The sequence below is a fragment of the Neoarius graeffei genome, chromosome 3 (genome assembly GCF_027579695.1).
Source record: "Neoarius graeffei isolate fNeoGra1 chromosome 3, fNeoGra1.pri, whole genome shotgun sequence".
Taxonomy (NCBI): domain Eukaryota; kingdom Metazoa; phylum Chordata; class Actinopteri; order Siluriformes; family Ariidae; genus Neoarius; species Neoarius graeffei.
Window position 1 is genome coordinate 95,425,551 of NC_083571.1, and position 16,056 is coordinate 95,441,606.

A 16,056-nucleotide genomic window follows, 5' to 3' on the forward strand; every position below is an offset into this window, starting at 1 on the left:
TGGTTAATTCAGTATTTGTTGTTTTGCATCAAACACTTCTAATACTCTTAGTGAAGGAACAAAAAAGAAGGGATCATGCAAGGACAAACTACAGCATCCAAAATGCAAGTAGGATAGAGTGTGGGGAGGAATATAAAAATTCATGTGCAGTGATTGAATCCAATTATTTAAAAGCCTTATTTGTTTTTTATTAAATTATTTATATTAAAATCCCACTAAGGTTTTAAGAATCCAGAATGACACATCTACTTGATCATTTCAATCGTGCTCATATGCAGAAGTGGACAAAGAACCCAACTTCATTACTTAAGTTCCATCCATCCGTCCATATCACTACAGTGACATGGCCACTCTTGCCCCTTTTCCACCAAAGCAGTTCCAGGGCTGGTTCGGGGCCAGTGCTTAGTTTGGAACCAGGTTTTCTGTTTCCACCGACAAAGAACTGGCTCTGGGGCCAGAAAAACCGGTTCCAGGCTAGCACCAACTCTCTGCTGGGCCAGAGGAAAGAACCGCTTACGTCAGCGGGGGGCGGAGTTGTTAAGACCAACAACAATAACAAGACCGCGAAAGATCGCCATTTTTAAGCGACGAGAAGCAGCAGCTGTACAAACGCGAAGTCATGCATTATCTCATCTCATTATCCGTAGCCGCTTTATCCTTCTACAGGGTCGCAGGCAAGCTGGAGCCTATCCCAGCTGACTACGGGCGAAAGGCGGGGTACACCCTGGACAAGTCGCCAGATCATCACAGGGCTGACACATAGACACAGACAACCATTCACACTCACATTCACACCTATGGTCAATTTAGAGTCACCAGTTAACCTAACCTGCATGTCTTTGGACTGTGGGGGAAACCAGAGCACCTGGAGGAAACCCACACGGACACGGGGAGAACATCCAAACTCCACACAGAAAGGCCCTCGCCGGCCCCAGGGCTCGAACCCAGGACCTTCTTGCTGTGAGGCGACAGCGCTAACCACTACACCACCGTGCCGCCGTCATCCATTATTATTATTATTATTATTGTTGTTGCTGCTGCTGCTTCTTCCGCGTTGTTTTTGCTTCGATATTCGCGCCAAGGTTTATGTAAACCTAGCGATGTAACTGACGTATACAGCAACGTAATGACGTATACAGCGACGTAATGATGTGGCTTCGCTTAGCACCGCAAGCTATGGAAAAGCAAACTGGTTCTCAGTTGGCTCGCAAGTTGAACGAGTTGTGAACCAGCCCTGGAACTGATTTGGTGGAAAAGGGGTATCTGACAGCTTCAGCCATCAAAGTGTCTAGGGAACATTACAGTAGTGGTTTCTCGTTGCCTTCTACTGGATTATTATAGAGGTTTTCTCTTCTCAACCATTCACTTTCACACCTATGGACAATTTAGAGCCACCAATTAACCTTTTGAGTTTTTTGAGCGACGGGCTGCTCGAGTGTGTGCAGGCTCTATGGCTAGCGCTTGGTCGAGCCGAGATCTCGCTCTTTCGTCTGATGACTCAAATCACAAGTTTCCCTCTCTTCACTGTTTTTACCAAAATGCTCACAGCATCAAGTCCGGCAACAAACTGCACCCTTTTCAAGACATGGTCTACGCTAACAACTTTGACATGGTATTTGTCTCAGAGACTTGGTTAAATAATAACATTTAACCAAGTCTCTGAGACAAATACCATGTCAAAGTATTCTTCCTTGCAAGTGGAAGAGTGCTAACATCTGTCCTCTATACAAAAAAGGTGACAAAGCAGACATTTCGAACTATAGGCAGATCTCCCTTTTGTCCATCATTAGTAAGCTGCGTTTTATGCAAATTGATCCCAGAGCTTATTGATCTTCTATCGTTGCTGCAACATGGTTTTACTGAAGGAAGATCTTGTGTAACACAGCTTCTTGGGGTCTTGCACGAATTAGGGACGGCGCTGGATGCTGGACAGGAAATCAATCTGCTCTATCTCGATTTCAGTAAAGCATTCGACTCAGTCCCTCACGGTCGCCTTCTTCACAAACTTTCCCTGTTTGGTATTACAGGCTCTGTACATAGCTGGTTTGTGGACTACCTTGGTTGCAAAACTCAGCGTGTTCTCTTGGATGGGGCTTTTTCAACATGGGCAAGAGTTACCTCTGGGGTTCCTCAAGGCAGCCTGCTAGCACCGTTCTTGTTTCTTCTTTATATAAACGATCTCTCCAAAGTGATAAACACCAACACCAAAATGGCTATCTACGCTGATGATGCCAAGTGCTATAGGGTTGTAAGGACGGCTAACGACTGTGAATTGTTGCAGCATGACCTGTGTTCTGTGTTTAAATGGACTGAGCTCTGGGGGCTCTCATTTAATGTAGATAAGTGCGAATGTCTCAGAATTTCGAGAAAACGCAAAAGCAACATTCAGTCTATTGCGGCCAGTCCCTATACCCTGGGAGGTCACGTCTTGTCAGTTGTGCCTTCCCAGAAGGATCTTGGGGTCACAATCTCGTGCAAGCTTACTTGGAGCTTGCACATTTCCATCATTGTCGCAAAGGCTAATCGCAAGCTTGGTTTTTTGCGTCGTCATTGTAATAGCTTCATAGGGGCTGACCGCAAGAAACTGCTTTACCTGTGTTTTGTGTGTAGTAATCTTGGCTATGCTAGCGAAGTCTGGGCGCCCCAGTCATCTATTACTGATCTTAAGTTACTGGAGAGCGTCCAGAGGCGCGCAACCCGCTTCATCCTGGGGTGCCATCCCTACCATCAATTAAGGCCGGATTATAAAACGCGTTTACTCAAGTTGAATATGCTGCCAATTTCTTACTGGTTAGAATGCAGAGATCTTAGTTTTTTCTTTAAATGTCTAAACAAGCTAGTGAGCTTTCACAATAATAACCATTTTCTCTTATCAAGCGGCCGAACCAGAAGTGCATCTACAAATTTAAATCTCAAGTCTATGCGTTTTCGCACTTCACTGTTTAGAAACTCCTATTTTAACAGAATTGTACCAATTTGGAATAATCTCCCTCTCCCAATTAGACAATCTGGAAGCTACTTTTTTTTTAAAGACGGTGTTAGAATTCACTATCTTGAAAAATTAAAATCTGTTTTTGACCCCCAGCGCGTACGCTCCTGGAAAACCATATGCCCATACTGCAGATCAACACATAGAATGAACTGCTGTGCGTGAGTTGCGCTGTTTTGTTGTATTTTTTGTAGTGTAATATAATGTGGGTTTTTTTCTTCGTGTTTTGTAAATGGGGCTTACTTTATGGGACCTCGAGTCCGTTAGTTCGCCCCTCATCTACGCACATATTTAAGTTTTGTTAATTATTTATTGTATGTCTCTTTCTCTTGTTTTTATTGTTGTATTGTGTAAAGTGAGTAGATGAAATCCAATAAAAATAAAAAATAATAATAATAAAAAAAAAAAACTAACCTGTATGTTTTTGGACTGTAGGGGAAACCAGAGCACCCAGAAGAAACCCATGCAGACAACATGCAAACTCCACACAGAAAGACCTCCACTAACCACTGGGCTCGAACCCAGAACCTTCTTACTGTGAGGCAACAGTGCTAACCACTACACCACCGTGCCACCTAAAGTACAGACTTTTTACTTACGTTAAAGTACTGAAGTACATGCTTTTAAAAATGTTTACGTATTAAAAGTACATTTTCTGTTAATGCATTGTTGTATTATTGCCACAACGCTAACAATAACTAATGCCTCTGAAGCAACCTACTCGATTTATTGACTAACTTGTAGAACCTGTAGAATAAACACTTTTAAACACAGATTTCTACATTCTGTTTATTTAGCAGGGCGGCACAGTGGTGTAGTGGTTAGCACTGTCGCCTCACAGCAAGAAGGTCCTGGGTTTGAGCCCAGTAGCTGACGAGGGCCTTTCTGTGTGGAGTTTGCATGCTGTCCGCGTGGGTTTCCTCTGGGTACTCTGGTTTCCCCCACAGTCCAAAGGCATGTAGGTTAGGCTAATTAGTGGCTCTAAATTGACCGTAGGTGTGAATGGTTGTTTATGTCTATGTGTCAGCCCTGCGATGACCTGTCCAGGGTGTACCCCGCCTCTCGCCCATAGTCAGCTAGGATAGGCTCCAGCTTGCCTGTAGGACAGGATAAGTGGCTACAGATAATGGATGGATGGATGTTTATTTAGCAAGATTATGCTAAAACATATTTCTAAAAGGACTTCAGATAAGTTAACGTTATTCATGTTAGCGTAACTCCGTTTTCACATGCTAACTAACAGCATCCAAGTTAACTAGCTATGTGTTAACGTTAGCCGTGGACAAGGCTATGTCAACTTGGCAAGCAAATCCATAGAAAGTCATTTGACTAACCAGACTGTATAGCTATTGCAATGTTATCACTAGCTCTAAAAGCACAGACAACTTCACTTCAAGTTTTTCTCTTGGAATAAAACATTTACATATCTCAATATGCTTCCGCAGTTTGTATGGCGAGTTTTTATAGGTCGTGATATGGTTCATTTTAGGCAAACAATGAAAAGGAAACGAATTTTTAATCCTTTCAGAAAACTGAAACATGGGTTCTTGGTATGGCCATGAGTGCGTGCATTCTCCAGAAGAACCGCCTCCTTTCATTCTGCCATCAGTTGATCGTGTTCAAATAACTCTGCAGAGAAATTACTGAACTCAATTTTATACAGTCCATGGACATGACATGAACCTAGTGATTACTGATTGGTTTTTTCCGCAGGTGACTCTGAGAAAGCCTATCACGTTTTAGAAAAGAAAAGAAAAAACATCCACTTTCAAAGCTGCTTCATAGTCACAAGTAATGACCTTGATAGAAATGTAGTGGAGTGACAAGTACGATATTTGTCTTTCAAACGTAGTGAAGTTAAAGTCATAAGTTTAAAAAAAATTTCTCGAGTAAAGTACAGATACTCAAAAAGTGTACTGAAGTACGGTACTCAAGTAAATGTACTTCGTTACTGTCCACCTCTGCTTGTATGTGTCCAGCTAGCTGTTTACGCTCCATACCTCAATTCCATGTTATTTAACTAAGAAAAGCTATTCTGAGTCACCTCATACTTTACTTTGAAAGATTCCCTCAGAGCTAGATTTTTCTTTGATACTCCAGGCAGTCAATGCAATCAGTATTCAGTGTGTGTGTGTGTGTGTGTGTGTGTGTGTGTGTGTAGTGACAGATTTAGATGTATAAGATTGAACTCAAACCATATTCGCCCAAGGACGCAGCTTTGTCCAACCTCATCCATCCTCATATAGTCAGAAGAAAACACACACACACACACACACACAAAGCAAATTCTGACTGACATATGACAGTTGCTGGGTCTCACACACCCTACAGCCAGAGCAGAAGACTAGGTTGTTGGATTTCTCTCCTTATACTGCTTTTTTTCCCATTGCTCACTACGATACTGAATCCTGTTTAGAGTAAAATGAAACATTTTGCCATGAATAAAATAAAATACCCTAACGTATTATACATTACTGAAATCCTCCATGTGTTGAGTATCTACATCTCATCTCATTATCTCTAGCCGCTTTATCCTGTTCTACAGGGTCGCAGGCAAGCTGGAGCCCATCCCAGCTGACTACGGGCGAAAGGTGGGGTACACCCTGGACAAGTCGCCAGGTCATCACAGGGCTGACACATAGACACAGACAACCATTCACACTCACACCTACGGTCCAGTCACCAGTTAACCTAACCTGCATGTCTTTGGACTGTGGGGGAAACCGGAGCACCCGAAGGAAACCCACACGGACACGGGGAGAACATGCAAACTCCGCACAGAAAGGCCTTCGCCGGCCACGGGGCTTGAACCCGGACCTTCTTGCTGTGAGGCGACAGCGCTAACCACTACACCACCGTGCTGCCCGAGTATCTACATGTTAAGGTTAAAAAACTAGGTCTAGATCATATTCTTAGGAAGCATTGTTAAAACTGACCATATGTATGGATGAATGACTGGATGGTCAGGTGAACATATTTTGATTTTGTTAAGATGTTCACCTTAGGCGAAATATGTGGTGAAAGTAGAAAGGAGGTTGAGCTGGGTTCGAAGAGATGGAGGTATTCATTGGAACAAAGAGGAATGAAGGTGAGCAGCAGCAAAACAGAATACATGTGCATCAATGATGAGAGTGGAGTGAAGACGCAAGGAGTAGACGGAAAGAAAGTTGGTGAATTCATGTACCTGGGGTCAACTGTGCAGGAAAATGGGGGCTGCGATAGTGAGGTGAGAAAGAGAGTGCAGGCAGGGTGGAGCAGTTGGAGAAGGATTTCGGGAGTCGTTTGTGATAGGAAAGTCCCAGCAAAAGTGAAAGGTAAGATGTATAAGACAGTAGTGAGACCAGCTGTGATGTATGGATTGGAGACCGGACCCTTAACAAAGAGACAGGAGGCAGAGTTGGAGGTGGCGGAGTTGAGGATGTTAAGGTTTGCGATGGGAGGTTGGACAGGATAAGGAACGAGCACATCAGAGGGACAGCACATGTGGAGAGCTTGGGAATTAAGCTAAGAGAGATGACCCTGAGATGGTATGGGCACATCCTGAGAAGAGATGCAGAGCATGTTGGAAGGAGAATGTTGAGGATGGAGCTGCCAGGCAAACGAAAACGAAGAAGGCCAAAGAGGAGATACATGGATGTGGTGAGAGAGGACATGAAAGTGGCAGGTATGGTAGAGAAGGATGCAGAAGACAGGGAGCAATGGAGATGAAAGATCTGCTGTGGTGACCCCTAATCGGGAGCAGCCAGAAGAAGAAGTTCACCTTAGGCGAAATGAAAATCGAGCTTTTGTGACATCTGCGTCTCTTTCTTTTGTTCCATATTGAGCTGGAATTGTAACAACACAGACACGAGTTTATTTCTTTATTGAATCTTTAGTGAAGAAATGTATGTCGGACATAGAAGAAGAAGAAGTCTGAACTATCTCCTCTAATCATCCGAGACAGTGAACACTAGAGGTGTGACGATTCAATTTTTTCATGATTCGATTCGAATCACAATTTTGATCTTCCCATTCGATTCGATTTGAATCACGATTCACATTTTTTGTCCTCTATTTTATAACTGATAAAAAAATCATTGTCAATATTCTGTTAACTGTCAGCCTAGAAATGTAGAGCAATAAAAAACAAACAAGTCGTGTTGCCTTTGTAGTCTTTATTAAGACTCCAGTCACTCCATTGCCTTTGAATGTAACTATGAATGTATCACAGTTCAGTCATTTTTGGCACATTTTAATTTTCAAACCGCAAAACACTAAGAAACAAAAAAGCAATGAAACTTCATGACTTTTGTCTCAATCTTTTAATCACTAAAGTGAGCACCACCTCTTGAGACACAACATTCATTGTCCAGAGAGTACATAAGGCTCTGAGATTGTAAGAAATGCCGCCAAACTGGGCTTTTAAAAGCTGGTGGCTTCAGGAATTCCGAATCATCCGCCATGTTGTTCACAAAGTAACGCATGATCTCGCGAGATTGCTATAACAACCACAAACATGGCTGCGCCCACGTACAGCTCCAGATACCGAATCGACTTTTTCATATCAAAATTATGCCGTTTGTCGAAATTTGTTATGGTTATTGGGATGAAATTGTTAGTGAATCGTGATTCATTAAATTTTAATCGATTTTTTTGAATCGCAGATTTAAATGGATCGATAGATCGGGGATTGATTAATCGTCACACCTCTAGTGAACACAAACATGCACACACGAGCAAGCAATGTGCGCACACACATACCCCGAGCAGTGGGCAGCTATGCTACAGCACCCAGGGAGCAGTTGGCGGTTAGGTGCCCTTGCTCAAGGGCACTTCAGCCCAACCTCAGTCCATGGCTGCCCCATGTTAACCCAATTGCATGTCTTTGAATTGTGGAGGAAACCAGAGCACCTGGAGGAAACCCATGTAGACACGGTTAGAACATGCAATCTCATCTCATTATCTCCAGCCGCTTTATCCTTCTACAGGGTCACAGGCAAGCTGGAGCCTATCCCAGCTGACTACGGGCGAAAGGCGGGGTACACCCTGGACAAGTCGCCAGGTCATCACAGGGCTGATACATAGACACAGACAACCATTCACACTCGCATTCACACCTACGGTCAATTTAGAGTCACCAGTTAACCTAACCTGCATGTCTTTGGACTGTGGGGGAAACCGGAGCACCCGGAGGAAACCCACGCAGACACGGGGAGAACATGCAAACTCCGCACAGAAAGGCCCTCGCCGGCCACGGGGCTCGAACCCGGACCTTCTTGCCGTGAGGCGACAGCGCTAACCACTACACCACCGTGCCGCCAACATGCAAACTCCCCATGAGTAAAAAATATTCCCCTTCTAAGAAATGCACACAGATTTTAAAGGCTAATATCATGACTAGTACTGCCAAATATACTGAATAGCAAGGTTTGACAAAGGATGCTTTTCGTTTTTTAAGTTTATTAGTCTCACCAACCATCTTTTCACCACTTATTAGACATTGAGTAACTACAGTCATGTTTTGTAAACACGTTAGATATAATTGAGTCAGTCAGTACATTGTTATGTCTGCTTTTCCTCCCTGATGAGTCAGACAGCGTATAGAAACGCTGCTACTACTCTGTTCATAAACTTGTCAGAGGTACGGAGATGCCAGGTCCACGTTACAGAACAGCCTACAATCCGAACTAAAAATATTCCTCTTCCGAGAAATGCACACAGATTTTAAAGGCCAATATCATGACTAGCATTGCCAAATATACTGAAAAGCAGCTTCTCTAACTGATTCTTAACCACGGTCCTAAATGAATGCTGTATTTACACGCTGAACAGTTTGTACAGTGAAATCTATTATCAAACCCAGTGTATTCTGTTGCATGCAGTACTCTAAACCTGATAATGATGCATCATCTCTTGCCACTCTGTCACAGCATTTCAGCTCAGAGTGTGCAGGGAAGGTCAGTGTGATATTTAGGCTTGATGATATACAAGGCTCTGTCCTCAATAATATGACACCCAGCAACAGAGTCATGCCAGAATATCCCCCTATCACTCGAAAGCGAATTATGACTCATACAGAGGCATGCACAAAAAAAAAAAAATCGTCACCTTCGGTGAAATAAAGATAGGAGTCTGAGAAAGTCTAATAAATACCAGCAGAACACTACAGCCCTCAAGGAGCATGGATGACACGTCAGTCGCATTGAATTCCTAATTCCGTCTTCCTGGAGACGGCACTGTCAGAACCTGTCAATGTAAAAGAAGTATTTGAATCGGGGAAGACATTCTGTGGAAACTAACTTAACTCTATCATCCATTCAAGCATGAAGTTTTGTCTCACTTGTTTCTATTTTATACACAATCCATGCCACACGCCGTCAGTCATAATTATGAACGTTAACAAAATGCAATATAATAGTCAAGGCAAGTCAGTTTATCTGTATAGCACTTTTAACAACAGACATTGTCGCAAAGTCTCATCTCATCTCATTATCTCTAGCCGCTTTATCCTGTTCTACAGGGTCGCAGGCAAGCTGGAGCCTATCCCAGCTGACTACGGGCGAAAGGCGGGGTACACCCTGGACAAGTCGCCAGGTCATCACAGGGCTGACACATAGACAACCGTTCACATTCACACTCACATTCACACCTACGGTCAATTTAGAGTCACCAGTTAACCTAACCTGCATGTCTTTGGACTGTAGGGGAAACCGGAGCACCCGGAGGAAACCCACGCGGACACGGGGAGAACATGCAAACTCCGCACAGAAAGGCCCTTGCCGGCTGCTGGGCTCGAACCTGGACCTTCTTGCTGTGAGGCGACAGCGCTAACCACTACACCACCGTGCCGCCCTGTTGCAAAGTAGCTTTACAGAAAAATAAAGAATTTAAAGTGCTAGTCTTACAAAAATGGCATCACCCCTGGAAATTATACCTTATAAAACTAGACATGTTAAATAGATTACTGTCTAAATTGTATTTTTATACGAGGCCGGGAACATGTTCTATTTAGCCGGTAAAGTTTGGCTCTTTGAGTCCGCCATTACACAAATACGTTCCTGGTAAGTTATTGTTAACTCAAAGGAAGTGACATCATATGTGCAACGCTTGAAAGTACACAGCATTTCTGGCTTCGTCTGCTTTGCAAAATGTAGCACGTTTTTAACGATTTTTTTATTCTAAACAAAATTAAAACCAAAGCACGTCTCCTAAGAGTCATGTCATTCAAGGCTGTTCAAGTGGAGCCAATTTAAAAAAAAAAAAAAGCAGAATTTCGATCCATTATAGCCCAAAGTTGGCTATAATACACTTACAGAATGAATGGGTTCGATTTGTACGAACAAAGACAGGTAACTTCAAGCTGACAGGACGTTTTGGTGTCTGCTCCATACATTTTGAAAAAGATAAATTTGTGAGGCAAATTCACATAGAAGGATTTGAGTGACGTCTGGGACGCAGAGCAGTTCCTACAATCTAGAAACAAAAGTCAGAAGCGCCATCCCAAAGAGCTCACCGCTGCACAGGAAGTGTCAAGCTTGTGTTTAGCCTGTTGCTTGAATTTATTAGTTGTCCTTGGTCAGATCAATAACGTTCTAAGGTCGTTTCGATGTGGCCAAATATAATACTTAGATAGACGACAGACAATTACTGATCTAAAAGCAAACCAAAACATGCTTATTCACTCTGAGTCACTTCTTCATCCTTGTTGTCATAAAGTCGTGTAGAGAGCGTTAGAAAAGAAGGCAGTTGCACATATGACGTCAAAGATGCAGCGCCACTGACCAATATAAATCACTCCGATCTAATGGCAGACAAGCTTTTAGTGATTTTTGGAACAGAATTCAGACACACAAAAAAAAAATTTCGAACCAATTTTTTATTTATCAGTGAACTTTACAACCTGGGCGGCACGGTGGTGTAGTGGTTAGCGCTGTCGCCTCACAGCAAGAAGGTCCGGGTTCGAGCCCCGTGGCCGGCGAGGGCCTTTCTGTGCGGAGTTTGCATGTTCTCCCCGTGTCCGCGTGGGTTTCCTCCGGGTGCTCCGGTTTCCCCCACAGTCCAAAGACATGCAGGTTGGGTTAACTGGTGACTCTAAATTGACCGTAGGTGTGAATGTGAGTGTGAATGGTTGTCTGTGTCTATGTGTCAGCCCTGTGATGACCTGGTGACTTGTCCAGGGTGTACCCCGCCTTTCGCCCGTAGTCAGCTGGGATAGGCTCCAGCTTGCCTGCGACCCTGTAGAACAGGATAAAGTGGCTAGAGATAATGAGATGAGATGAGCAAGCCTATGGCGACAGTGGCAAGGAAAAACTCCATGAGGAAGAAACCTTAAGAGGAACCAGACTCAAAAGGGAACCCATCCTCATCTGGGTGATAACAGATAGCATGATTATAAATAACTTGCTTCAATAACTGTGTCCTATATACAGTAGTCACAAAGTACAACTGTGTAACCAGGAAATTCATTATAGTTTTCGCATGAAGTCTATTTTGTTGAAGTTATAAACTGTTCATTGATGGACACTTGAGTGCAGAACTGTTCAGTCCTAAAGTTGCTGACCTCTTCTGCTCCTCGGACCTGCCCGATCCATCCTGATGCCCTACATCTGGCTGGAGTCTCATCGTATTGCTCCTGTGGAGGACAGCCCCATATGGACAGTCGAAAGTCGCACTTGGAAAACGCTCTGGACACTTACAGTAAAACGTTAATTTCTGAGGACTACAGTTAACTTGCTAACTTTAGTGCTGCAGTTGTCATGAACAGTTTTGCACTCAAGTTTCCATCAATGAACAGTTGATAAGTTCAACAAAACAGACTTCATGTTAAAACTATAATGAATTTCCTGGTTACACAGTTGTACTTTGTGACTATATAGGACACTATTACAGAAGCGAGTTATTTATAATCACGTTATCTGTTATCACCCAAATGAGGATGGGTTCCCTTTTGAGTCTGGTTCCTCTCGAGGTTTCTTCCTCAAGTCATCTGCGGGAGTTTTTCCTTGCCAGTGTCGCCTCAGGCTTGCCCATTGGGGATAAATTAGGGATAAAACCAGCTCATGTTTAAAGACTTTAATTTCCTGTAAAGCTGCTTTGCGACAATGTCTATTGTTACAAGCGCTATACAAATAAACTTTATATTGTATATTGTAGTCCTGAACCATCATAGCAAAACTATAAGTGGTAAACTGGTAATAATGGACTGAAAAGTTACTCCATTCTCATTCAAAGTGCAGACCTGTCAGACAGATCCTCGCTGATGTCGCTGCATTATTAAAATCATAATGTGTCCATTTTCGTGGAGGAAAATTTTTCATCCTGGAAATGACTAGATGAGGCTAAAAGTATGTAACGACAACTCCTATCCAACAGACAAGAAAAACAGCAATCGTACTTTCAAAATGATAATAAAATGATGTATAATTTACAAGAAAAATATGTACAGGTCACAAAAAATTGTACATTATTTATTAATATTATTGTTGCTTATTCACTAATATGAATAATTTACTTGCAAACTGTGAACAATGCATGACTGGGGGAAATTATGTCTCTTGCACGAATACCTTCCCTCTTCCAGACAAAAATACACAGCAAGCCTGCTTGTACGGTATATTGTAGCTACGTACTGCATTTTGGAGCAAAGTAGTCCATCCTTGTTGGTTTCTTGAGCATCCACCCTGACCACAACATCTGCTAATCATACTACTTTATCATACAATTAATCCAGCAAACATGCATAAACAGAGCTGTAGCTAGTATGCTTCTACTAGTGCATTACTACATGTGCACAGATGGATCAGTTTTGTTCATATGGAGAGAGCAGAGGTCTGAAGTCTGAACCCTCTAACAGAACCAGTACCAGCTGCACTTCTCTGACGATGAGTCTCAGAGGACAAATAGCACAGAAGGCCACCCAAAGCCCTCCATATGGCAACCAACTGCTTGATGTGAGGGGCATTTCTGACCCTGAGTACTTTTTGCCCTCCTTTGACTTTGAGCAATGAACCGTTTTAACGTACTTCAAATGTTGGCATTATGCAGTCTCCTTTGTTGTTGTGCTATAACTGGGGTAACAATAATACACCTCTTCACAGCAAGTGGCAAGCCAGCTTTCTTTACTTGCTTGCTTTTACTCTCGAGCCTGTTGGTTATGCTGTGCCATAGCTTGCTAATTTGCAAAATTAATAGCTTTTTTAATGGTATGAAGACCATGAGTATCAACTACTACTGAAATTAATCATTATGCCTGTAGTTATTTATACTACTGCGCTGTTGAATGCTCGATTCGGATTAGTCAGGTGGTGATTCATTGCTTATAACAGCATGGGCCAGACATTAGCTCCAGCTGCAAGGTTTATACCATACCAATGCACTAAACCAGGGGTTCTCAACCTTTTCTATTTTAAGGCCCACCTATTCATACTTGAAAAGATCCCCAATTATTTTGTCGCATCTAGTCTAGTAGGATCTAAATAATCTATTGTAAAGTGTATTAAAGGTCCCATGGCATCGTTTTTTCATTAATTGTGCGGTGGTCTCTAGTATGAATGAATGCCCTGTGAGCCGGTTTCGGTGAAAAAAATGCTGTGGTTCTCCTGTTTCAGGCTGTTCTAGTTTGGTGGAGGAGCGGGTGGCGGGAGAGCGACAGGATTTCAGCTCTTATCATTAATATTCATGACATGTAAACGTGTTACCTCTGATTGGCTAACAGCACTGTGACGCTACCTCCAGTGGGTCAGAACAAGCGGATGTGGGTGTCTTACTATGGCGAGAGAGAAGGAACAAACCGTGAAGGGATAAAATACCACGCACTGACGTCATTAAGGTGCGACACGAGGAAATAAAATAAATTCAACAAATGTTTGGGTTTTTACTGAACAAACAAACAAATAAAATGAACGAGTGACTTAAAAAAAAGAATGTGGGTGTCTTTGTAAAAACTGTTTTGATTGGCTATTATAACAGAGCATGCTGCATGCTTTTTGGTTTTGTAGCGCAGAGTACCTGGCTAACTGCAGGAAGCGGTTAGCTGCACAGCTAATGTAGCCATTGCAAGGCTAACGTGGCACCGATTTTAAAACACGGCAAAACGACTTAACAGTTATACACTTACTTGTTCGGTGTTTGTGGCTGATGGGGCAGGGATGCTTGGTACGGACCCAGGCTTCAGTGACAGTTGATGTGCAAAACCTGCCCTGTACTGTTCCAAGTTGTGGAAACATTCCTCAGGAAAATGCTTCCGACAAACATACACCGTCTTAGGTAGACTCGACGGCGTATTATTGGAGTAAATAAAATTAAGCCACTGTGTCTTCAGGGGCTCTCCTGTCGGCAGTAAAAACAGACTCCTTTCTGTGTTGTCACATCCATGTACAGCGTAACTTCCATGTTTGGTGGCAACTTTTGAGCTGGGCGGGCAATCCATACAGTGGGTGGGAATCCAGAGGGGGGGCGTGGGGATCATCTCCCTTGCTGATGTAGTAAAGGGAAGAGCCTATCAACATGCCATTTTGACGCGCCATTCTCAAACGTTGACAAAGGGTGGGCATAGTTTGGTTTACACATTATGAAATTTCTAGCCACTGGGGTGACTTAAGAAGGTCAGAGGAACTCATTTTAACGTTAAAAAACCTCAGAAAGTGAAAATTTCATGCCATGGGACCTTTAATGGAATGCAACATCTCACTCTGTTACAGATGAGAGCCCAAGAATTAAATAAGTGCAATAAATACAAACTGTTTTGAATTGTTGGAATTGTATTTAAAACTCTATGGATGTGCCAGAAGCCGACATAAAACCATGCATGCAGGGCATTCTCAGTCAAAAGGAATTAATGATCCAAAAGTGGAGTCTGGTCCATTAACACAAGAACTTATTGCCATGTTTGTGTACAGCAAACAAGCAAGTTATTAAAACCAAGAAGTATATTCAAAAAAAAGTGGATATAGAAGCCACTCAATGGGATAGATCCGTACACGCAAACAAAGAAGGGTTTTTTCCTATGAGTTGGAAAATTATCCATCCGTTGAGTTCCCCGACATCTCAAACTACCTGGTGCTGCAGACATCACTCTACACAGACACGCAGATGAAAACTTGGAAGAGTATGGAGATGAACAGCTTTTTATATGTAACTTGGTTAAAGAGCTGGGGATCAAGACACTACAAGATAGATGGCAGGAGATGGATCTAAGTGCAGGAAGCGTGTTTATTAGCAGCCGTGATATTTACAAAAACAAAAGCAAAACAGAAAGCAGAATCATAAAGCAGAGTATTTAAACAGTGTTATAAATATGGCTAGAAACAAACATGACTGTGATAATGATCTCATCTCATCTCATTATCTGTAGCCGCTTTATCCTTCTACAGGGTCGCAGGCAAGCTGGAGCCTATCCCAGCTGACTATGGGCGAAAGGCGGGGTACACCCTGGACAAGTCGCCAGGTCATCACAGGGCTGACACATAGACACAGACAACCATTCACACTCACATTCACACCTACGGTCAATTTAGAGTCACCAGTTAACCTAACCTGCATGTCTTTGGACTGTGGAGGAAACCGGAGCACCCGGAGGAAACCCACGCGGACACGGGGAGAACATGCAAACTCCACACAGAAAGGCCCTCGCTGGCCACGGGGCTCGAACCCGGACCTTCTTGCTGTGAGGCGACAGCGCTAACCACTACACCACCGTGCCGCCCTGTGATAATGATACTTCACAAATTCTTTGAAAACAGCGTCTGTATCTGCGCTTGCTGATTGCGCTCAAATCAGTATCAGCTGTTTCCCATAATGACTGGGTCCCAAGCGTGTGCACAATATGCTCCGTGAGCGAGCACAGCCACTCGAGCTGCGCAAAGACGTGACAGTCAAGTGTTCACCTGCTGTGTGACCACAACTTTTAGCTCACGTGTATATCGTCATGCATCGCCACCAAAATGCCTCATTTTCATCGATAACCCATCGCAAAGCATCGCAAGCTGTAGTGTGAACGTAGCTTAATGAGGCGGATGTGACGTCGGATGCAACCCAGCAATTGTACGATACTACGAGTAAAAAATTAGCTTCAACTTAGAAAAAAAATT